The sequence below is a fragment of the Mya arenaria genome, chromosome 5, assembly GCF_026914265.1.
Source record: "Mya arenaria isolate MELC-2E11 chromosome 5, ASM2691426v1".
Classification (NCBI taxonomy): Eukaryota; Metazoa; Mollusca; class Bivalvia; order Myida; family Myidae; genus Mya; species Mya arenaria.
Genome location: NC_069126.1, coordinates 62,535,167 through 62,561,265, shown reverse-complemented (window position 1 = coordinate 62,561,265; position 26,099 = coordinate 62,535,167).

Genomic DNA, 26,099 nt, shown 5'->3' with positions numbered 1-26,099 from the left:
TTTAGTGAATATAAGTTATTTGTAGGACATGCCTATCAACATATTCAGCACGTGTTTCATTTTGTATTATGTTACTGCAAATTACTTAACAGTTTAGGGATTCCGATTTCAAGTTTCTTTCTTATTTTTCGGACCTTGCATTGTGCCCATAAACAGGGCATTTGATTTTATTTTGTTTATAAATGATATGAAAGACAATGTTGATCTTAATACTCTGATCAAAAGTGGTATTCATATTAACCTGTCGTTGTATATGTAACTTTCTCCAGAAGGCATCGCACTGTTAGATACTGATTCTATTAGTCTTTAAGCTTGATGATGTACAGAGATATTCATGCAAAAGAGGTCTTTAATTTCATGTTGGTAAAACCAAAATATGAATCGTCGAGAAACGTAGATCATTTAATCATTTTGTTTGGACTATCGACACTCTACCTTTTGGAATTGTCGATAGCTTCTGTGACTTAGGTATACATTTTATTATACTGGGAATTTCTTAAACGCTGTTTAGTCACTTTCAGATCGAGGTTTGAAACATACACACATTATATCAATAATAACTTGAATAAAGCTGAATGTTAGGATAAAGTTGTCATTGTTTGACTCCATGATTGTCCCAATCCTTATATACGGATGTTGGGTCTGGGGAATTAGTGATGTAGAAGAAGTTGACAAACTTCCTCTCAGGTTTTATAAACAAAATCGTACACAAACGTCTAATGCAGCAGTTCTGGGTGAGCTTGGTCGTTTTCCTTTATCTATTCGATTTAAAATTACAGCACTTAAATTCCTATGCGAGGTGAAAAAATTCCCCAACCTCGCATAAAAATCACATGTTTAATGAATAAGTAAATGATGCTACTTTTCCACATAGCAATGCCAAGGATAACTGGTCTAAATATGTTAAGACTTTATTTGACGCTCTTGGAATTAGCCATATTCGGTAGCGGAATAATATTGATATATCTTGCCTGGTATCTTTAAAATAACGTCTCTATGATCAGTTTGTACAATATTGGTCTGATACTTTTATAACAATATCCCTTTGAGATACTAGGTTAATTTCATATACACTGCTATGTTAAGGCGTTCTGTCTCCATTGATGCAGTTACCTCTTCGTTTAATACCTTCAAGTATATTTTTGTATTAAAACATATACAATTGTTGTTTGGCGAAATTGCAAAAAAAATTTGAAAACTTGTGTTTTCGACTTCTGGGTTTGTCCATGTAGTTTTCTTTGTATTAATGTAAAAGCATTTTAATCATAATTTTAATTGATTTTGAAGGGAGAATTAAACAAATCTATTACACTGACAATTTACTTTCTAAAAAAATAAATGTAAATCATCTTTCTGTAATATACGAAATATAACCATGATATTTATATATTTGACTATTTTGAAGTATAATATTATCGGTATCTATCATTTGGTATAACCTCATCTATCGATATCGAATAAAAGAGAATTAAAATTGCCTAAGATCGCTGGTGTGATTTCTTTTAAGTTATAAAATTGGTTTGCAAATAGCTAAAATATTATTTTTGATAATGAATGTTTTAGCAGAAATTTGTCGGAATGTGTGAATACAACATTCAATGGCCCTAACTCCCGACTTTCAAATGGAGAAATCTAATAGTAGACCATATATAATCATTTTATCTTGTCTTTCAGAATGTTTTCAAACAATGACAATCACAACTGATTGATATGGGGCTCAGGCCCCAACCTTAATAAACATATATCAACAACTGAATTAAGATATTGTTTTAAGTAAGCATATGCCTTTTCAGTTTTGTACATATTTATTCCCTGAGGAATATGTACAGTGATTAAGTGTTGATTTTTAATCGAGAAAAAAACATTGTTTTGAAATAAACGATAATGAATCTGAACGTAACCCATGAGCGACCTTTCATTAAAGATATGTGGTCAAATTTCTTTCCATGATAGATTTTTGTATATAAACATTTTTGCCAAATCATTTCGAATTCCTTCCATCTTTGAAGAATGTAAGAAAAGATAACAATTTGGCTTTCTGACCATTAACCTAATAGATGTGGAATCGATCTTTCAAAGAATGCGGTATGGTGAATCTACGTGCGTTTTTAGAAATTCTGCAAATGTTTTGGGACTCATCAAAAAGACCAAAACAAGGCTAGCCATTTGATCTCTTAGTGCTAATTTTTGCTCTTACCAACGCACATAAACCCTTCCCATGATCTCATTCATCATACATATATATATAGTGAGAGAGCATAATAAATGTGTTTTCAAAGTCAGCGAATAATCGTTTTATCAGTAAATATTTTTTTTGGTTTTGATATACAACTGTGCTGACAGTATTGCCAAATCAAATCGGGCGTTCGTATTACTATATGGTTCAATATTTGCTAGGGCACTTTCAATCTGAACTTTGCAAAATTCAATTTCAAATTTGAATTGAATTACATAAATACTGAAAAAGAAAACCAACCGTTCAGATTAATAAGGTTTGACAAATGAGGATTGCCTGAATCCATCTCTGAATCAAATTTCGATTTAATATGTTTTTGTTAATTGTTTCGTCTCTGAAATGTATACGGAAGTAATAAAGAACGCCCAGCGCTGCGGGTTGAAATTGGAAAATAATTATGTTTAAATCTATCTATAATTGTGCTGCTACAATTGTATAAAAAATGACGCTGCTTTCGTCGCATGGTGGTGTTTCTTGTTCTAAATTAAAAATGATTGACACTATATATTGTTTCTTTTTGAAATGTAAATCATGTTTTTAAAAAAGAGAATACGACCAACCTTTTCTTTAAAGACTTATATTTGGTATGAATGTTTGGTATGACAGTTGTAAAAAATACCAATTATATATTATAAAGTGGAAAACGATTCCAGTGGAAGTTGAACTGCTGTCCAGTTAGATGTCGAAGAAGAATTATATCCGCTGTTAAAAGTGGCTCAGTTATATTTTCAGCATATCTACAAAATGAAATGTTGCATGTTAAAACACTATAATAAAGGTCAACACAATTCTATTTAATGAGATTTGCATGAGTATCCAAGCGAACATTTTTATTTTATATATTTTAAGTCGATCCGAAAGTGGAACGGAAAGAGTCCGCGGATCCTTAAGCGTCACTAGTAAATAAGTGTAATTGTGTGCTTCTTACGGGCAGAGAAGCATTAACCACTGTCTCATCACATTTCCTAATCAATACAGTATTTTGGGCCGTGTTATCGACGCGCGTTCGACCAATTAACGTGAGATCAAAACTTTGAGTAAAGACCGCTTAACAAATTAACACTTATTAAATTGAACATTTGATTTGCAAATTCAAAGTAGATTTATCTCATGTGACCAATACAATCATTTGTTTTGAAGTAAATACTATAACGGCTTGGATTTACCATTTTTGAAAAGCGATCGTATAAAAGTTCTTATTATAACAGTTAATGCACGTATTTTTTAAATATAACAGGGCGTAAATACATGACAAAAATAACACTGGTCGGTATTTACTTAAAACCAATTGTAAACACGAACGAGTAATCAAAACCAATGCAAACAACAATGAATTAAAAACAGTTTTCTAATCGTAAAAATACTTTCGACCACCACTTACAGTCAGAGATCAGTCTGATTCGTTTGAAGACATGTCGTTTTCCAGATAAAGAGTGGAGCCCACGCTTGGCTGTTCACGTGTTTTAAAACGGGTAAGGTTAAACAAAATCAGGTTATTGTTGTGTTAATTTTTCAGAACGGTCGTACTACAAAGTCATATAGTTTAACGAGATATTTGAGAGACGATATAAGATTAAATTAACAACATAAAAAAGTTCATTAAAAGTCATTTCCACTGATGAAATGGTAAATTATCCGTCAGAGTTGAAACATCACTGGGTAAACCTCTTTTTATAAGATAATAATGCTTTGTAAAACCTCAACTTTATTTTAAATTCCACAAGCATTTATAAATGAAAATTATTATTAAAAGTACAACATAAAAACAGCTTATTAAAAAACGAAATATGAGTCGCTCGGTTTTTTATTCAATTTACTAGTATAACATGTTTCTCAAAGACAACATACCATTTGAGAAAAGGCTTTCTTGAACATACTACGTTATAAGTCGTCGTAGAATTCACTAGCAGAAAAAAAATCAATTAAAGACTAGAGGCTAATTTTTCGAAAAAGCTAACGTTTAATGGTCTCAAGGTTTTTACCAATTGATCTCTTTTAAACCAGCTTTTAGTTGGGTTATAATTATCTTTTCGGTAATTTCGCTTCAGGAATGTTGAGACTCATCACACGGAGAGCATAATGAAATAAATGTCAAAACAAAATTGGGATGGGTTAAAGGCAATTAATCACGTTTTGTTATGTTGACAATATGTGTAACATTGCGCTCTAATGAGTGTAAGTCTTATCAGTAGTTCCAAAATAATGGAACATTTGTTACGAAATAATAAAAGCGCGTGAGTGTTGTTCATAATCTTAGAATGGCAAATCTGACCTCAAACAGTGAGCACACAGAACTAGATAATTAAACTGAATAACGTTTGAGAAATTTAAATTCTTCTTTCTTAAATGTATTTTGTTTGTTTCCGGCTAATTTAAAGAAGACACCCGCACCGACTCCTCCACAGATTGAAATGGGAAAGTAATTACCTTTTATCGTTTAGTTTTCCTATTTACGTTATTCAATGTTGACAATTATAGATATATATTTAGATCACGTTCTTTAATATGGTTTCCATCCATTTTTTATGCTTAATTATCTGCTTCATCACAGTTTAACAATATTGTTTTGCTCTATTAAAGTAGTTTAAAAAAGTACACAATGCGCAAAATTTAACCTCACTTCAATGCATCTCTCTGTCATGGTCAAAGGCATTTCCACCTCTCGTATCATGCAAAACTAATTCAAAATAATCGTCTGAGCATGGCAGTAATGCACTACACATTAAAAGATTTCTGTCACGAGAAATTCCCACTAAAAGTCAATAAACCTGCAATAAATTATTTCCATGCAGAAAAGAAACAGAAATCTCTGTCGATGTTTTACTGATTTCCAAAACCTTATTGTGTCGGCTTTTGAAGCTTTGAAATGATTGTGGGTAGCCTTTTCTGAAGGAAATCGATGCATTGTAAGTATACTTGGAAAGAAACCATGCAAAACAACCTTGCTTCTGCTTCTGTACTTAGATTGTTTGTATGTGACAGAGTTTGTAAAATACAGTTTTTATTTCGCCAAATATGGTACAAAGTATTAGAGACGTCATTGTTCTCTCTTACCATATTTTAGTTTATTTTGTGAATCGAAGCCCGTTGAAAACACCTTTTTCACCAATCAGTTTAAAAGTAATGGGAATTTGAGCCCATTAATGATAGTATTTCACCATATACCATGTCAAGCTTGTCATGGACTTTTTCCCTGCAGTTTTTTTTATTTCAAGAAACTTTACATCATCATAAACAAGCCTTAAGGAAACAAACACTAAACATTTAAAACAAGCCAACGCTTCAGTAATTTAAAAAAAAAAACATACACCATATTGTTGGAATTTGCTAGATTTATTCTGATCTATAGATATAATATAGGGAATAAAAGGTTGCTTGGTTACCATTGTAAGGAAGTCATTACATCGGTTGCGTAACTTCACCGTGATATAATAAAGAACCCGTTTCTTACGGTTTCTGTCGTTACGGTTTTTTCATTGATAAATGTAGCTAAATGCCATTTATGTTACAAAAGCAACAGTTGCTTACCATTGGCTCACAAAATGGGTGAAACAAACAAAAATGTGGTGAATCAAAGATCGCTATTAATTGATAAGAAAGCAGGATACCGATAGATCTACCATTTGCACCAAAGGAATAATTTGTACATAAGTTGTACATGACTCTATGTTAAAATATGTCGATTACTATTCCTAGGTAAGTGCGCAGTAACTGTGCTTTAAAGTTTAAACATTTCCTATAAAATGCCCATTTCCCGTTTTGCATGTATAGACGAACGAGTCGGGCGACCTAGCCTCACACGACCCATAAAGTTCCATTTTTTCCCCATTATATAAGTTGACGAGAACAATTCCTTAAATACTTCTTTAATGCCACGGATTCACTTTACGCGTATCGTTACGATACATTTGAGTAAGGCAAATTGATTGTTCTGACGACTGAAAAGTTTGTATTTCTGTGTGAAGTATTTATACGTTTGTTTCTCTAGTTTTTGTCTGGGCCCTTGCCTTGTGCCACAAAATAGGTTTACTTTTAAAATTTAGACTACTAGGCTTGTTTCTTTATTTGTTGGATTATCATTACAATCACAGAGAGTTAAGAATTTGTTCTTAAACTTGTTTGTTCTATACAAAAAGCAACTTCAACGTACTGTGGTTAATGCTGAAGTTTGTGGAACTTAGGATTCTATCCTTAGGATGACCAAAGTGTTAAAAAAATCACATTGATTCTAGTGTAAACATTCCAGCGATTAATTGTTAATTTCATTTTTGTTCTACTAAACAGGTTTCGATTTTACTACATCCTGCTTAACTACGATTACGATGCATGTGACAAAATATAGCAGAAAGGTTTATGAAAACTCTGAAATAAATATATTTTGGTCCATCAACTTTTCTTTAGAAGTAGTTAATAATATTGAAAGTAGACGATATAAGGCCTCAGTGCTTAATAACTTGTCATTTTTTAGTGCTTTATACATCTATCCCACAGTATTCAGGTACACAGAAATTTACTCGTCCTTTTGAAAAAGTTTTTGCTCTGGAAAAAACTTCTTATATGTCAGGTGATGATAAAAATCCTTTTTTACCAATGATGGCTCAGATAAATATATATATTGGATATGCGAAGATGTCATTGAAGTATAAACTTTTGTAGTAAATAATTATTTTTTACAATTCGGTAAATGTTTATCAAGGCCAACAATATGCATTCAAATGGGTGGTTACAATGCACCTTTACTTGACCTCTTAATACTGCTATGGAAGTGAATATATGTTGAAAATATCTAAGTCTGGAGATCTAGCCCTTGTTGATAATTTCAATTACACTTATTATAATGACGAGTTTGGATACTACGGTGTTTACAGATAACATTAAATCGATATACCCTTTACAACTGCAACTTAATAAATCGAATACATCCAATCTAAAAGCATTCTTTTTACATCTGCAACTCGAAGTAAAGAAAGTTTAATTAGATATCAATCTTTATGATAAGCGTGATGATTTTAATTCAAAATAATTAATTACCCTGTTTTAGATGAAGATGTTCAAAGTTCACCATCATATGGTGTGTGTTTTTGCACAAGTGATTAGATTCGCTAGAATATGCACATTTGTCAACATTTCAGCTATCGCAATTACTTATAACGGAAAAACTCCTGACACAGGGTTTCAGAAATCATAAATTGAGGACAACTTTCTCAAAATTTGTGAATGATCATTATAATATTATATCGAAGTACAATACTATTCTGAAATCTCTGATTGCCTATAATATTGCTCATCCCGATTTTTATGGTGATGTTTAAAGAAAATTCGTAAAAGGTTTTCGGCAGCTAGTTGGGTCAATGAATTGCTTAGATCTTATTTAAACAGTGGATATACCAGCAATACTTTGAAGAGTACTTGCCTTCTTGTGTTTGATGATGAATTCCTCATAGAAAATATAAGGTTGAATAAGGCATCCTTAGAAAATTTAAGCAAAGGTTAGAAAGCAAGTCGCATGTTCGTTCCCTATTTATAAAAACGTTTTCTTTATTTGTTCCAAGTTTTGGTACAATGATGCTTTTCATTATGAAACTTTATGATCACATAGTTTTAAACCTTTTATTAGTTTTTACTTTATTTTGGATTGTTGGGATAAAAGTGCGGTTGTGCAGACAAACTAGTTTAAACCACCAGTAAATTGCAATTTACTGACCGTTCCAAGGCGATACCTAACATTCCTTGATTACACACCTAGTTTTTTATATAGTATATATGTACTGTGTGTTTGTGGATTTTGTGCTGTTGTTCTATGTTTCTGGTTTGTGAGTGTTTGTTTTTGTGTTCTTTGTCTTTGGCGTTTACCCTGTTCCATTAAAAGGGGTTTGTTTTTAAACTTTCGGCTACTAAGGTTGTTTCTGTAGTTTTTCGTATAAATATTGGACTGTATTACCTGTGCAATGAAAAAGGCAACCGCATTTAGAATTAACATTAACAAAGAATGCATTCAATGAAAACTATAGTTAATTGAACCTGTATTCGTATAATGAAGACATAAATGCAAAAAATGTTGATGAAAGAACAATATTAAAGTGCAAAAATTTTGCTTTATTCGATCGCTGTTTTTGCAGCTCTCAGCTCGATAAGCTGTTGATTTTTGTGTTGTTTTCCAACGATCGAATACTATTGGCTTATACAGAAAATGACGTCACGATATAAAGAAGGCAAAAACGACACACCACGCTTTAAGTCCTTTTGCAATCAATGGTCTGCATTACTTGGTTTTTGGCCATAAAACTAGTTTCCCGAATTATTTGGGTTCTGCATATTGGGAAAATCCTTTAATAAGAATGAGATTGGGTCAACTCGTTCTCGACTGAGAGAGATATAATTTATCACTTGGTTTAAGCGTAATTGAACTAGGTGTGTAGTTCGTCTTACATATCTTGCTATTTTGGTAATGTGGAACGAAAAAAGCATTTCTCACATTAGCGTGTAGCTAATGGATATTTTAGCAGGACATTGCTGGCAAGTTTGAAAACAACATCCACTGGGGAAAACTATAAACATCTTAATGGAGGAGCCGAAATCCCAAATTAGATTTAATACGTATAGTAACTGTACTTGTTCTTCAGAATGCTTTCAACTTGCCAAAATTATAATCGCTAGTGTGTAGGTCAAAAATGGGGCTCATATACAATGTAACAAATGTTCACCATTCTAGAGATTAGATATACTAGAGAAAAAAACGGTGCCTTATACGGAATTTGTCAAAAACAACATCAAACATGCCGATTATTCAATAACGTTTACATCAACTATTTCAAACATTATTATAAATGAAATACTGAGTGTTACCATTTTAAATCTTTTTTTATAATTTGGAGAATCAAGTCATGTTTTTTGTTGTTGTTTTTTTCTTGGGGGTTTTCAGAACTGGTATATTTTGGCTTTTGCATATTCTTCAGCAATGTCATTAATGCTTTAAACATTACCATTTTAAGACCTGCTCTTTTTTATATATTTAACATTTGTGTTCCTTTATTTCGAATTTATTACTGCATTCGGGGAACGAACACGCCACTTGCTTTCTGATCTTTGACAATATGTGTAGCATTGTCCTCTAATTGCAAGTCTTATCAGTAGTTCCAAAATAATGGAATATTTGTTACAAAATACTAAAAGCGCGTGAGTGTTGTTCATAACCTGAGAATGGCAAATCTGAACTCAAACAGTGAACACACAGAACTAGATATTTAAACTTAATAACGTTTAAGAAATTTAAATTCTTCTTAAAATGTCTTATGATTGATTCCGGCTAATTTAAAGACCCCCCCCCCCCCCCGGCCGCAAATTGAAATGGGAAAGTAATTACCTTTTATCGTTTAGTTTTCCTATTTACGTTATTCAATATTGACAAATTATTTATATTTAGATCACGTTCTTTAATATGGTTTCCATCCATTTTTCTGCTTAATTATCTGCTTCATCACAGTTCAACAACATTGTTTTGCTCTATTAAAGTAGTTTAAAAAAGTACACCATTCGCAAAATTTAACTTCACTTCAATGCATCTTTCTTTCATGGTCAAAGTCATTTCGCTAAATAAATATGAGCTCGATTTCTGTCAAGAAAATTCCCATTAAAAGTCACTCAACCTGCAATAAATTAATTCTATGCAAAAAATAATCAGAAGTCTCTGTCGATGTTTAACTGATTTCCAAACAGTATTGTGTCGGCATTTGAAGCTTTGAAGTGATTGTGGGTAGCCTTTTCTGAAGGCAATCGATGCATTGTAAGAATACTTGGAAAGCAACCATGCAAAACAACCTTTTTGGTAATATAATTCTAATTCCTGATGAAATTGGAAAGAAAGTACCAAATACGAATGTCAGTGACTTATCAATATAATGATAGTGAACTCAACAATGCCGAAAGATCTGATCTGTTTTGATATTGAAAGCGATTGATCAAATATAACATAGTTATCTAGATTGATGTTCACCTTAGAATATATCGTTTGTGATATTTCACTGGTTAATACAATTGTTACAATATATTGGACGCTTAACTAATCGTTGTTTTTGCTTTGTCAAAAGATAATGTATAGTAGCTACAATAGCTCTAGTAGCTACCTTTACTACATAGACTGCAATGCCACAAGGGTTAGAAAAAAAGCCGTCTGTTTCCAATAGAAACATGTTTCTGTCTCTATTTCATTGATGTTTATATGGCAATTTCGATCACCACAGCAACAGACCTAACACTTGAATAAAAAGGAAATATATATTGTGATATTTTTCGTAAATTAATAATTGAAATAGGATTTTATGTGTATAAAATTACACTTGAATACAAAGGAAATATATATTGTGATATTTTTCGTAAATATATAATTGAAATAGGATTTTATGTGTATAAAATTACATATTGAAAGCTTTTTAATTTTATATCCATGTGAATTCACTTTGGATATTTGGCTTAACTTAACAATGATTGTAAATGATTTAGCTGCCCATTAATCGTGACTGCTGTTTATGCTTCGTACTCATAATATATTTCTGGATGAACCCTCATCAAGAAAGAGCGAAGTGTTTCTGTGCTTTCTTCAAGAATGTGCAAGATATATGATTACTTCACGGATGAGGTAGTTTGTAATTGCCTTGTAGATTTAACAAGGTATTTATGCAGACATATGTCTGTGCTATCTTTCAGAATGTGGCACATATTACCGGCTGTCTTTGAGAATGTCAGACATTTTGTGGGTTGTCTTTCAGAATGTTAGACATACTGTGAGCTGTCTATCAGAATATGAGACATATTGTTGGCAGTCTTTAAAATTGTTAGACATATTGTGGACTGTCGTGGAATGTCAGACATATTGTAAGCTGTCGCTAAAATTGTAAGACATATTGTAAGCTGTCGGTGAAATTGTAAGACATATTGTGGTCTGTCTTTGATAATTATAGACATATTTTAAAATGACTTTGAAAATGGTAGACATATCGTGGACTGTCTTTGTGAAAGTTAGACATATTGTTGTCGGTCTTCGAGAATGTAGGACGTAATGTTGGCTGTCTTTCAGAATGTGATACATAATATGGGCTGTCTTTCAGAATGTGAGATATATTGTGGGCTGTCTTTCAGAATGTTAGACGTATTTTTGGCAGTCTTTCAAAATGTAAGACATATTGTCGGATGTCTTTCAGAATGTGAGACATATTTCTGTGATTTCTCCCAGACTGATACACATGTTTGAGTGTTGTGTTTTCCAGAACGTTAGACATATGTGTGTGCTGTCATTGAGAATGTTACATACATTTGTATACTGTGTGAGAATATTTGACATATATGTTTTCCAGAATGGTAAATATATTTGTGTGATGTTTTCCAGAAAGTAAGACATATGTGTTTGCTGTTTTCCAGAATGGTAGTGTGTTTTTTATAGAATGTTAGACATGTTTGTGTATTGTCTTCCAGAATGTTAGACATATGTGTGTGCTGTCTTTGAGAATGTAATATACATTTCTATACTGTCTGAGAATATTTGACATATACCTGTGATGCCTTCCAGAATGGTAAAATATTTGTGTGATGTTTTCCAGAATGTTAGACATATGTGTTTGCTGTCTTTGAGAATGGTACACATATTTTTTACTGTCTGAGAATATCTGACATATTTGTGTAATGTTGTGCAAAATAATTACTACTGCTGTATTAAATAAGTTGATATTTTCCCGTTGTACAGACGAACAATTCTTATGTGAAAAACAAGACACAAGCCATAATTATAAACATAAACCCCGTTTAATGCACAGGGTAAACGCCAAAGATATAGAAAACAAAACAAAACAAATCACGAACAAGAAACATGGAACAACAGCACAAACACCACAAACAACACAGTACATATATACTATATTAAAAACTAGGTATGTTTATCAAGGATTGTTAGGTACCGCCTTGGAACGGTCAGTAAAATGTAAATTTACAGGGGCTCTTGCCTGACACAAACCATTGTGTTTCTGTTTTGTTTTCCCTAATATATAAGCTGATGTACACATTTCCTTAAATTCTTCTTTACTGTTACGGGGTTCCATTAACGCATATCGTTAAGATACATTTGAGTGAGGCAAGTAACAAGTCCTGTTTATTGATGATCGGGTGTCATTTCAATTTTAAGAAAGTGGTGAAAAGAAGGTTGTTTTTTAAACTGAGAAGTTTGTTTTCGTGTGTGTTCTGTTTACACGTTTTTTTAGTTCATATTTGATTGGACCCGTGCCTTGTGCCTCTGGACATGGTTCATTTTTAAACAAAATAGACTACTACTGTTATTTTTATTATCATCACACTCACAGACAGTTCAGATTGTGTTCTTAAACTTGTTTGTTCTATACAAAACGCAACAACAACATAATGCTTTTTTTTTGGTCTGTATACCCAGTGCAATGAAATTGGAAGCATGTTTCGAAATTAACACTAATTAATGGGTACAAAACTCAAGTCGGAACGGTCTTGGCATAATATAGAAATAATGCAATAATGTCGATTAAATTAACAACGGAAATGTGCAACGCACTCGTTTAAAAATAGTTATATTCCATAGCTGTACATCGATAAGCTGCTGATGTACACGTCTAAGTTTTGTGCTGTTTTTCATTGATTGAATAGATTGTTTTCCGGGTTTTACCTTTCAGTTTAAGTTCCAGAAAACATTTGAGAAAATGTGTATGTTGTTTTCTTTACATGTTTTCGTTTAAAAAAAATCAATTGATATACTCGTAATTTTATGTTAAGGCTTTACCTAGTGGGTGCAATTCTCTAATGGAGCGATTTTTAAACACGAATTATAACAAATTAATAAGATTAATAAAATACTACACAAATAAAGTATATCAGAGATAAAAGTATTCTAAAATTATATCAAATGCCATACTGGTGTGTGTGGGGGGTTATTTTTCCTTTTTCGACTACTTTTATTTAAATTTGTGAGTTTCTTTCTTTTTCAAATTGTGAATTATTATTGGCTTAAGCAGAAAATGACGTCATAATATAAAAGTACGCAAAATCGACAAACTACGCTTTTAGCACATTAATTTGATAACCGTCTATAGTGTGCATTATTTGCATTTTTGCCATTTAAACATTTCTGCAAACCCTTTGGTTTCTACATTTATATGAGATAGTCCTTTTATAAGAATGAAATCGTTCCAAATAGTTTGCGACTGAGCAAGATATGATTTACCGGTTGGTTTTAGCGTTATTGAAGTAGGTGTGTTGTTCGCCAAAAAACATTTTATAAACTTGTTATGAAAAAAGCATTTCTCACATTAGCGTTTAGCTAATGGACATTTTAGCAGGACATTGCTGGCAAGTGTGAAAACAACATAAACTGGGGAAAACCATTAACATCTTAATGGAGGAGCCGAAATCCCAAATTAGATTTAATACGTATATAAACTTTACTTCTTCTTAGAATGTTTTCGAACTGTCAAAATTATTATCGCTAGTGTGAAGGCCAAATATGGGGCTCATATACAATGTAAAATCAATCATCAATCTAAATTGCAACAGATAATTCAAACCTCTGGAAAACATCGGCAAACCTTCCGATGATAAAATGATGTTGTGTCCACGATTTGAGACATTTATATTAATGTGATACAGAGTGGGACCATTTCAAAGCTTTGGATTTTGATTAAAGCCATCTTCAGAATTTCGTATGTCTTGGGTTATTTCAGAACTGGTATATTTTGGTGAGTAAATATTAAGTAGCAATGCTATTATATATAATCCTTTGATACGTTGATACATTTGTCTTTTTATGGTGAAAATTTGTGAACATTTTTTTCGAAATCATGACTACATCTTAGGAACGAACACGCGAGTGGTTTTCTAACTTTGACTTTATGCTAGCCTTATCGATTTTCCCATTATAATGTCGAATATTTGTTCTTTTATAATCCTTAAATCCCGTGAGAGTTCATATTCTGAGAATGGCCAGTCTCTGCTAAATAAGTGAACACCTTGAAGTTGAATATTTAACTATATAACATTTGAAATTTGAAATTCTTCTTAAAAGGTCTGTCTCTGATTTGTTTAAGAAAATTTTAGAGAACCTCCCGCGGCATACTGAAATTGGGAGGCATTTAATTTTTATATTTTAATTTTCCTCTTAACGTTTTTCAATTATATTAACAAATGATGCTCGATTTAGATCAGGTTCTTTAAAAAGATTTCATGCCATTTTTCAGCACAATTTTCTACTTCATTGCAGTTCAAAGACATTGTTTTGCTCTATTGAAATTGTTTTAAAACACACTACGCAATATAAATGTTTCTTTCTTTAGACCAAAGTTATTCCTTCTCTCACATTCTGTAAAACAATTCCGAAATGTTCGTCTGCGCATAGTTGTATTGCAATACTAATTAAATGATTTCTCTAATTATGAGAAAGATTTCTGTAAGTGAAAATTATCATTAAAAGTTAATAAACCTCCAACAGATTAATTCCAACAAATGAATGTAGAGTGAGAATTAGAAATCTCTGTCGATGTTTAAACATTAGTGATTTTAAAACCGCATTATATCGGCTTTTGAAACCTCGAAATAATTGTCTGCCACTTTTGCTGGAGGAAATCGATGCATTGAAAGCCGACAACTAACTCAATAACTTCGACATCCTCTGTACAATTATTTTCTTTGGATAATATAATTCTAAATCCAGATGGAATTGGAAAGAAAGTAACAAGGAGGATAATCACAATGGCTTATCTATATAAATATATTGAATTAAAAATGCGCAAAATAATGTCTTATAGGATCTATAAAATGTTTACAATATATTTCATGCCTACCTCAATTGTTGAATTTGTTTAATCAATTGATCAGGTATTGAGGCTAATGCGTGCTACTTTAATTACATGGACATTAAGTATCTTTATATCATTGTAATTTATATGGCCATTTCCATTACCACATCGACGGAGAAAACATTTGCAAAACAAAAGAAATATATTTTGTAGAATAATTTGTGTTATTATATAAAGGAAATATGATGCCATGTGTATAAAATTCCATATTCAAAGCTTTTGTAAGTTTTATAACCATATTGTTCACTTAAAACTGTAACTAAACAATGATTTTTACTGATTGAGTTGCCCGTTAGTATACACTATTGAATAAGATTTTATTGTGTTTACATGAATCGTCATTGCTGTTCATGCTTTTTTCGTTCCATGTTTCTGGACGAAACCACATAAAAATGTGCAAAGTAATTACTGTGCTTTATTCAATAATGTGCAAGGTATAAGGCGATTTCCCAGATCAGTATTATTATACAGACTTGAATGTACTAGGATTTATGCACGGATTGCACGAGGCATGCGTGTACTCTTGTTCAAAAGGTAACACATATTTGTGTGCTGTCTTCGAGAATGTTAGGCATATTTGTGTGCTTTCTTCCAGAATGTTCGACATATTTGTTTGCTGTCTTCAAGAATGTTCGACATATTTGTGTGCTGTCTTCAAGAATGTTAGAATATGTGTGCTGTCTTCCATAAGGTATGACATATTTGTAGGCTGTCTTCCAAAAGGTTAGACATTTGTGTATAATGTCTTCCAGAAGGTTGGATATATTTCTGTGCTGTCTTCCAGAATATTGGACATATCTGTATGCTGCCTTTCAGAAGACGAGAAATATCTGTGTGCAGCCTTCGACAACGTTTGACATGTGTACTGTTTTCCAGAGGTTTGACTGTTCTTGACTTATCTGTAGGCTGTATTTTAGAATGTTGGATATATTGTCCTGCTGTTTTCCAGAATGTGAGACATATGTTTGCTTTTTCCAGAAGGTAAGACATATTTGTAGGCTGTCTTCCAGTTATAAGACTTTGTTTGAGAATTGTTACCATTACAGTTTTTTTAGAATATTACCCATGTTGTTTGCTGTCTTTAAACATGTTTAAAAAGCAATTGTGGATCGGAGCGCTAATGAAAGCTTGTTTTTACCAAGTGCGGTGACAAGCTTGTCTTGGACTTGGTTCCTACAGCTTTTTAATTGTAAGAAAATTTACATCGTCCGCTACAAGACCTGTTGAAAGAATCACTTTATTTGTGAAAACAATCCAACGCTTCACTAATTTTAAAGAAAACATATCCTATAAGGTTGGTATTTGCTAGACTTGTGCTGATCTAAATATACAATAAAGAGAACGAAAGATTGTAGGTTACCATTGTAAGAAAGTAATTTCATCGATTGCTTAACCACAGTTATATTATATAAAATCAATTTATTTTTATATTTGCCGTCGTTTCGTTTTATATCATTATCAAGTGTTGCCAAATGCAACTTATATTACAAAAGTAGGATTTGCTCACCATAGGTCTTATACGAACGACCATTATGTAACAATTTTATTTTAATTTTCAGATTATAATAATTAAGGCAATCGAAAAATTCCAATATGTTGTATAAGAATGCATCGAAGAAATGGGCGAAACAAACAAGAATTTTGTTGGAATGAAGATCACTGTATATTGATAAGAAATTATACAAGAAGACACATATCTGCTTTATGTACCCATGGAATAAATTGTACAATTGCCTTTTTGTTAAAAACATGTAAATTACTTCTTGCAGATGCCTTAACAATTCACTTAAGTTCAAATAGTTAGGTTATGAACCATAAACACATTGCTACCGAATAAAACATGAATTTTAAAATGGCTACAACCTGCAATATAAGATGACTTGAACTTTTCCCGTTGTACTGGTAAAGATGAACAAGCAGGGTGCCTTTGCCTTACACGAACCACAGTGTTTCTCGTTTTGTTTTCTGAAATATATTAGTTGCGGAAAACTTTTTCGTCCTTACTGAATCGGGGTTCCATTCACGCTTTTTGCTATGATACATTTGAGTAAGGCTATGTGTATCTTTGTCCTGTTTATTTATGATCCGTTGTCAGTTCAAATTTGATAAAGTGGTGAAAATAAGTTTGTTTTGAAGACTGAGAAGTTTGTTGTCGTGTGCGTTTTGTTTATACATTTGTTTCTCTAATTCATTTTCGTTAGATCACTTGCCGTGTACTTTAAAACTTTAAGATCTACACTACAAGGCTTGTCCCTTATTTATCTATAATGTTAACATTCACAGAGAGTTAAGATTATGATCCTTAACTAGTTTGTTCTATGAAATAACAACTACAGCGTACTGTGGCAAATGCTGAAGTTTCTTGTTTGGACTGCATTACCTGTGCAACGAGATTGGCATCCGTATTTAGAATTAACACTTTCAATATATGCTCTCTAAAGGCACTCTAAATGACTAGCTTCATTTTATCGAAACTGTATTGGCATAATGAAGATATAAATGCAAAATAATATTGATTAACAAACAATGTAAAAGTGCAACGCACTCTTTGTAAAAATTTAGTTTTTATCGATCACTATGCACATCTATCAGCTCAAAAAACAGTTGATTTAAACGTCTGAATCTGAGTTTTGTGTTGTTTTCAATTAATCGAATAGATAGTTTGCTGGGTTTTATCCTTTTATTCTTTTTTAAAAAAGACAACTATTATTGACTTATACGGGAAATGACCAAATAATATAAAGGAACATCAAATAGACACACCACGGTTTTAGTACTTAGTCTTATTACAATCAATGGTTTGATTTTTGGGCAAGAGAAATATTTTCCCCAAATATTTAGATTTCTTCATATATGTGAGAGGTTAATTTTATGAAATGAAATGGTTCCAAATAGTTTGGACTGATCGAGAAATTATTTACCGGTTGGTTAAGCCTAATTGAAGTAGGTGTGTAGTTCGCCTTAACATATCTTATTAAATTGGTATGAAAAAAGCATTTATAACAATAGCGTGTTGCTAATGAACGATTGAGCAGAACATTGCTGGCAAGTGTGAAAACAACATCTACTGAGTAAAACCATTAACATCTTAATGGAGGAGCCAAAATCCCAAATTTAATTTTTGTACTTCTATATACTTTATTTTTTTCTTAAGATTGTTTTAAACTGTCAAAATTATAATCGCTTGTGCCTAAGACAAATAGTGGGCTCATTATAATGGCAATAATTTGAAAAGTAGGTGCTTTCTTGTTTTTGAGGAGGATTTCCTCATTACAGAATGAAGCCATTCGTATAAGTTTTCAGTCCTTTTATTTTGAAACAAAATGCAGATTTGTGTTATATTTAAAACCTTATTTCATTCCTTTGGCTCGCTCGGAATGTTTTAGCGTGTGACATCACTTTTTTCAAAAATTTACTTACGTTAATCTTTTGAAAGAAGATTGTAGCAAATATTTATTGTATTTTCCAATATTTGTTCAATAATTTGTTTGTTCCTAGATTTCTTACAAATGCTATGATCATACAATGGTCAGTCTGTGTGAGATTTTTTATAGTTTCATTAACTGCATCACATCTTTGAAAAGTGTTCGCATAAGGTACTCTGAATTGTATTTCTTCGTCTGCAGCTAGATTTAACACCTAATCGGAAAAGTACTTGGGTTTACCTATGAGCTAATTATTATTTGTTTTATTACTATGTTTCCTCAAGTTAATGCATACTTCGATAAGATTTACGATTTACATTCTTCGAGATTGTTGGGATAAGAGTGAAGTTGTGAACAAAAACATTTTTAAACCCTCAGTAAATTAACATTTTACTGACCATCCTAAGGCGGAACCTAACAATCCTTGGTAAACACACCTAGTAATGTATATGATATATTTAGTGTACTGTTTGTGCAGTTTGGTGCTGTAGTTCTATGTGTCTAGTTTGTGATTGTTTGTTTTTGTGCTCTTTGTCTTTGGCGTTGACCCTGTGCCATTGAAGGGGCTATGTGTTTAAACTTACGACTACTGTACCTGTTTCTGTAGATTTTTATTTATATAAATATGCATTTACATTGTTATACATACTCAAAATACTAAAGAGCAAATATACACGAATCATGAAATGTGCCTAGTATGAAATCTGTCTAAAAAACGTCAAATTTACCGATGTTTACATTGACTTTTCACATTAATATAACTGTTATACACAATATTTACATTAAAACTTCATTCCGTAACCATGGTTGTTGTTTATCAATTTCACATTTTATCTGTATAAAGAGCACTTGCATTTCCCATCGATAATTTGATTGATTCAAATGTTGATGATTTCATGATGGATGGAGCAGTTGAAAACAAATGACAATGATGGCGTTTTATTTCGGAATATGGAATTGACATTTGGTAAAAATAAAGCATCACACGCACCTGAAAAAATCATCTGACAAAACATGAAATCGAGATATGAAACAATAACATCTTGTAGTGCACCCAGCAACGTCCAGAAGAAAGAGCTCAGTTCAACACTAAGTCTTCTCGCGTCCTCTGGTTTTCCTTCCGAGAATGTTCACGTTACCCCACCCATCGCCACTTTCGAGGCCTCCCACCGCAGATTGAAATTGGAAAGTAATTATTGTTTTATTAATTAATTTTCCTGTTTACGTTATCTAATTATATAGGAAAATACCACCCGACCTGGATCACCTCTTAATACAATTCAAGTCCAATTTTCTGTACAATTTTCTGCTTCATAACAGTTCAACAATAGTGTTTCTCTATTAAATTTGTATAAAAAGGTAAACAATAAGCACTATTTAATTATCTTTCCAAGGGTTAAAGGTTTTTCCTTCTCTCACACCCTGCGAAACGATTCCGACATGTTCGTCTGCGCACAGCTGTAATGCAATACACATTAAAATATTTCTTTAATATGAGAAAGCTTTCTTTCAACAGAAATTCTCATTAAAAGACAATAGACATGCAACAGATTAATTCCTCCCATAAGGGTAAAAAATAAAAATAATCTCTGTCGATGTAAAAACATTACTGATTTCAGCCGCCTTATGTCGACTTTTGTAGCCGCAATGTAATTGTGTGTGGCCTGTGCTGTAGATATTAGATGCATTGTTAGCAGACAACTTCAATAACTTCGAAAGCCACTGTACAAAACTAAATAAGAAATATAATTCTAATTCCAGATGAAATTGGAAAGTACCAAGGTCGATAATGACAGTGGGTTATCTATATAATAATATTGAATTTAAAAAGCCGAAAGACGTGATTTTTGTTTAAACAAATTCATAACTATTGATAAAAACCAAAATAATCATCTAGATTAATGTACACTTTATGATATATCGCTTGTGGTTTTTGAATATTTTTTATGATGATTACAATATGTTTGATGCTTATTTCAATCGTTGTATTAGTTTTATCAATACATCATTCATGGTAGCTAATGCGTGCTAACTGCAAAAACACAAAGAGTTAGTAATAGAAAGCTATCTGTTTCTAATAGAAACAAATTTTCATCTTTATTTCATTAATATGTATATAGCATTTCCATTACCACAGCAACAGACATAACATTTGCGATAGGAAGGAAATATATGTTGCTGTATAATTCTTGTTAATATGAAAAGGAAAAATGATGTTATGTGTATAAAATTTCACATCGGAAGCTATCTTGATTCTATTACCATATTATTTACTTTGGAGATTTAATACAGTTACTTAACAATGATTGTAACTGATTAAGCTGTCCGTTGGTAAACATTATTGATTAAGCATTAATTCTATCGGTATGTAAAAGAATCGCGACTTATGTTCATACTTCGAACTCATTACGTGTTTCTGGATGAGCTCTCATCAAGAATGTGCAAAATATTTCTGTACTTGATTCAATAATGTTCAATGTATAGGATGACTACCCGGCCAGATGTCTTACTTTTAACTGCCTTGTGGAACGTACGAGGTACTTAGGCATGGATTGCACGAGGCATGCGTGTACTCACATCTTTGTGTGTCTTTGCTGTCTTCCAAAATGTTGGACACATTTGTTTGTTGTCGTCAGAAGGTTCGACATATTTGTAGGCTGTCTGGCAGTATGGTAGACATATTTGTACGCTGTCTTTGAGAATGGAAAACATATTTGTTTGCTGACTTTTGGAATGTTTGACAAACTGGACTGTCTTTGAGAATGTCAGACAAATTATGGGATGTCTTTGGGAATAGTAGACACATTTTGGACTGTCATTAATAATGTTAGACATATTATGGACTGTTTATGAGAATGTTAGACATACATATGTGCTGTATCTAACAATGGGACAGATATTTGTTTGCTGTCTTCAAAAATGTTGCATAAAATGTGGGTTGCCCTTCAGAATATTAGGAATCATGCGGGCTGTCTTGAAGAATGTCAGACAAATTATTGGCTGTCTTTAAGTAGATTAGACATATTTGATGGTTGTCTTTGAGAATTGTAAACAAATGTGTTTGTTGTCTATGAGATGGTTAACATATTTATGTGCGGTTTTCGAGAATGGTTCACATATTTGTGTGCTGACTTCCAAAATGGTAAACAAATTTTTAGTGCTGGCTTCAAGAATGGTTAACATATGTTTTTCGTATTGTCTCCCAGAATGGTTAACATTTTTGGACTGTTTTTGAAAATTGTAAATATATATGTGGGTGGCTTACGGGATGTTATACTTGTTCGTAGACTGTCTTTGGAAATTGTAAACATTTGTGTTTGTTTTCTTTAAGAATGATAAAAACCCTTGTAAACTCTTGTTTATAAGGTAGTACATAGTTGTTTGCTGTCGCAAAGGATATTTGACATATTTTGCACATTCTTTGAATATGTAAGACATATTTCTGTGCCCTCTCCCGGAATCGTAAACACGTTTTTGTGTTGTCTTTGCGATGATAAAAACAATTATTTGTCTCCACAATGACACACGTATGTGTGTGCTGTTTTCCAAAATGGTGCACATATTTGAGTGCTTTCTCCCAGAATGTTCAACGGATGCATGTGCTGTCTTTAAGAGTGATAAACATATGGGTGAACTTTCTCTCAGAATGGTGTGCTGTATCCCAAACTGTTGTATAATTTTGTCCTCTCTTCCAGTATGCATTTGGCTTATGGGTGATATCTTCCATGATGTACGAGGTATTTAGTTATCATATTATTTGGTTATGTGACGTCTTCATGACTTTACGAGTTAAGTGTGTGTTATCTTCCAGAATGTTGATTTTGATCCAAAGAGTTGGGTGCTCTTTTATAAAAATTTACGAGTTTTTTTTTTCTTTTAGTGTGTGCGATTTATGTGTGCTTGGTCGTCCAGAATAAATGTCTTGATTGTGTGTTTTCGTGTTATTTCACCAGATAACAGTTTTCTGAGTTTTCTGTGAAAGGCTAGGTGTTATATTGTCAACGGCACCATCAACATATCTTGAGAAAATGATGTGGACATTTTACATTTCATTCAACAGATACGTGAAGCTAGCAAGTAGCAAACCAAAACAGCTTTTTAAAACATATGTTTATGCATTTGTTAGCTGTCTTCGATGTATTGTGACCTGTTGTAGTTTTCGTTCAGTGTATGGACTTGCTGTCTTGTCCCGCAACAGTATTATCTTTACTAAGCAAGTGTCTACAGTTTCCTTTGTTATTTTAAATTGTTCAACAGACACATGAATACAGCTAGCCGACCTTTTTGAAAATGACGCAAACCCTTTACAATTTAAGGTATTTATCAATTGGAAAAACTAGTAGCTAAATTTTGGTATCATCATTACGCAAAATCGGTTCAAAATAATCACTTCAGGGATTTTCACACTATGCTCATCCTCTGTTATCACCGTATCTGGAAAAAAAAGATTTGTGGCATTCGGTAACCGGATCACTGATTTATATCACGCGCATTATCATTATTCGAGATGAAACAGTTGAAACCGTTGTTTTATGTTTCTAATAAAGAAAACTCAGTCTAGACATATTGCATTGCCTTCAACTGGATCATACTTAAATCAGAAATAAATGAATATATTTATGAGACTGCAAGCAAATAAGAGACTTAAATAATCCTTTTTTTGTTTCCGAAACAAATATGTCTCAAACAAAAACTGTTAAGAGGTCTTTGAACTACAGCCACGCATTTGTGTTTTTATATTTCTGTAAATAAATGCAGAATTTTAAGATAAATAATAGGCTTGTCTGCATTATTTAATATACACTGATGAGAAGATAAAACATAAATGATACACAGAGAAACACTTGAACCATTAGACGTTTGTTCAATACATATAAGGCGTTCGCAGTATATGCGGATACAAATTTAATCCGTAATATATATTCAATTTGTCACAAGTCGTCATAAAATACACAATTTTATTCAACGAGCTCAGGAAATATGTAAGTTGGCGAGACTTTGGCTAATTTACTTACATATTTCCTAGACGAGTTAAACAAATGTCCTTTTTATATGATGACGAGTGTCAGATTCTTTTTATTGCATGCCTTTTCCAGTGAAAAAAGCAAAAATGACCTACCTGTGTCATCCGTCCTACAAGTGATGAGGCGAATCCCACAACGCGATGTAATTTCCCGCACTACATTTATTGCAGAAATGTAGTACCCGTAGTGATTTAAAGTCATATATACATATATATATATGTACATATGTACAATTCATACTAAGCTGATATCCAATAAGAATAACAACATAAACACTATACTTTAAATTTGCTTTCTTTTAAATTGTGAAATTATATCCGGCAGGATAACGTTATAGTTTGAGATTCGTTCATGACGATATTTTCAGTTTCAAGGCGAATTACTACGCTTAAGATTATGATGGAAAATGGAGTGCTGTATTCAAAAAGAAATCTTCATCATGAATACAAAGTGAGAAATAAACGTATACCATGCTAAAATATTAGCAATTAACAATTTTTGCCAATAAATATGTTTACAAACATGCAGAATGTGTTGACCAATATAAATAGAACATGTTATATTACTAGGGATGCAAACGAATATTCGAAAATTCGATCAAACGTTTGGTATTCGAATGTCAAAATCGGTATTCGAATATTCGAAAAAAATGTTGAATAAATAAAATAAAATAAAAACTTTGACCTACAATGCTGCTATTGTGTATATAGTTCGTTTGTCATGTTTTTACAATGATTGGCCCCTAATGCCAGAGGTGTGAATGTGATGACAATACATTAAACACGCGTCATATGTCATTTAGGGACATATCGTCGGGTACTATAAAAAGTCCCCGTAATTTAACAACTGGCTATTGGACAAGTGACACCAAAAATTTAATTATTTTCGGTAAATTGAAATGCCTTTGCCAATTAAGGATTAAAAGAAACGGTCTTCAAACTAATGTGCTGTCTAGGTTGCAAATTAAGCTGTGCATCATTGCTTAAATCGCCGTGATACTATGTATGGCATGTGCTACAATAATGTAGCTACATGTATGTGCTGTTAACTGTTTTCCATGATTCGATGCACTGTTCTTTTTTTGAAATGTAACTGTATGGTAAAGCGTTTAAGGATATATTGCCTCTATTGATGTAGAAGAATCAAATTCATATATGTTTTTGTTTTATCATTTTACTAGTTGTGATTTGGTATATAAGGTAGAGGTCTATCCCAGGACGAGGCTGCTCGTCCTACGGAAAGACCTTCTATTGGCTCATTACGCCATTTGAAAACGAATCCATCTAATTTCACATTATTTCACAATATGAAGGCAGCGGAATTGTTCGATTTTGATTTTTGATTGTTCATTATGTTACCTTTTTCTATGTAAAAATGGGGAATTTCAGAGGCTCATTTGGGAAAAAATCAGGGTCCGCCGCGCGTAGTTGCTACGACAAAGTAGGATTAAAATGCCTTGGCTATTACTTAAGCGAATGATAATAATAGTTTACTACAACTTCTAAAAGATGTATTTTGGTTATCGAATATTCGAATATTCGATCGAAAGAATTACCGAATATTCGAATATCAATTTTGCCATTTGTTTGCATTCCTATATATTACACATGAGTAATACAGAAAAATACGTGATGGCTATGTTTAACCTCAAACAAGGTTTAATATATGATAAACTAATGTATGTATTCATCCGTCCCTCTTTCGCTGTGCAACGTTCATAAGATTTGAAAAAAAAATAAACCCAAACTAAGAGTTTTTACTAATAATGTCCTTTCATTAACACATGGCTGATCGAAACAGTACAACGGATATGATTCCTGCAAAGGCAATACAAACCAGTGTATCAAAAGCGCACGTACACGTAAATGGTAAGGATCAAATGCAAGGCTATTGATATAAATATCGTTGATATGTTATTGAAGCTATTTCAAAACAATTAATCTTTATGCAAATATTTGCACGACAATTCTGCATGATGTTATCATATCAGATGATCTAACGTTAACCCAATGTCGGCACGCTGTCTGGGATATGACGCCATCATGTGGTATATACATCGTGATTGTGTAAGGTTAGACGTCTAAAACAATTATTTATCTTCATAAAATTGCTTCAAAACTATGCTGCATTGTAACTCTATATTCGAAGTAAAAATCCAACTACGAAAGCTATTCTTAAATGTGGCTATTTGATCTGATGCGCATGAATTTGAAAATTACTAATATAGTTTTAGAAATTTGAGTCAAAACAATGATTTATTATAAAACCTCAGTTCAAGGTAAAAAACCCACCATCATATTTGTTCCTAATGGAGGCTATTATGTAATGAAAATAACAATCAGCTTATTACAAACGAAATAAGACTCGTTTGGATGTTTGTAGGAGATAATAAATGATTTTCAAAGATAACATTCCTTTAAGAAAAAACTTTCTTAAAACTACAATGTTGTGACACAGGGGATGAACAACCATAAATAATCAATTCGAAGACCCATTAGCTGCAGGTTTCAAGCAATTCAAAATAAAAAGTTTCTTTGAAAATTTATCATGGTGA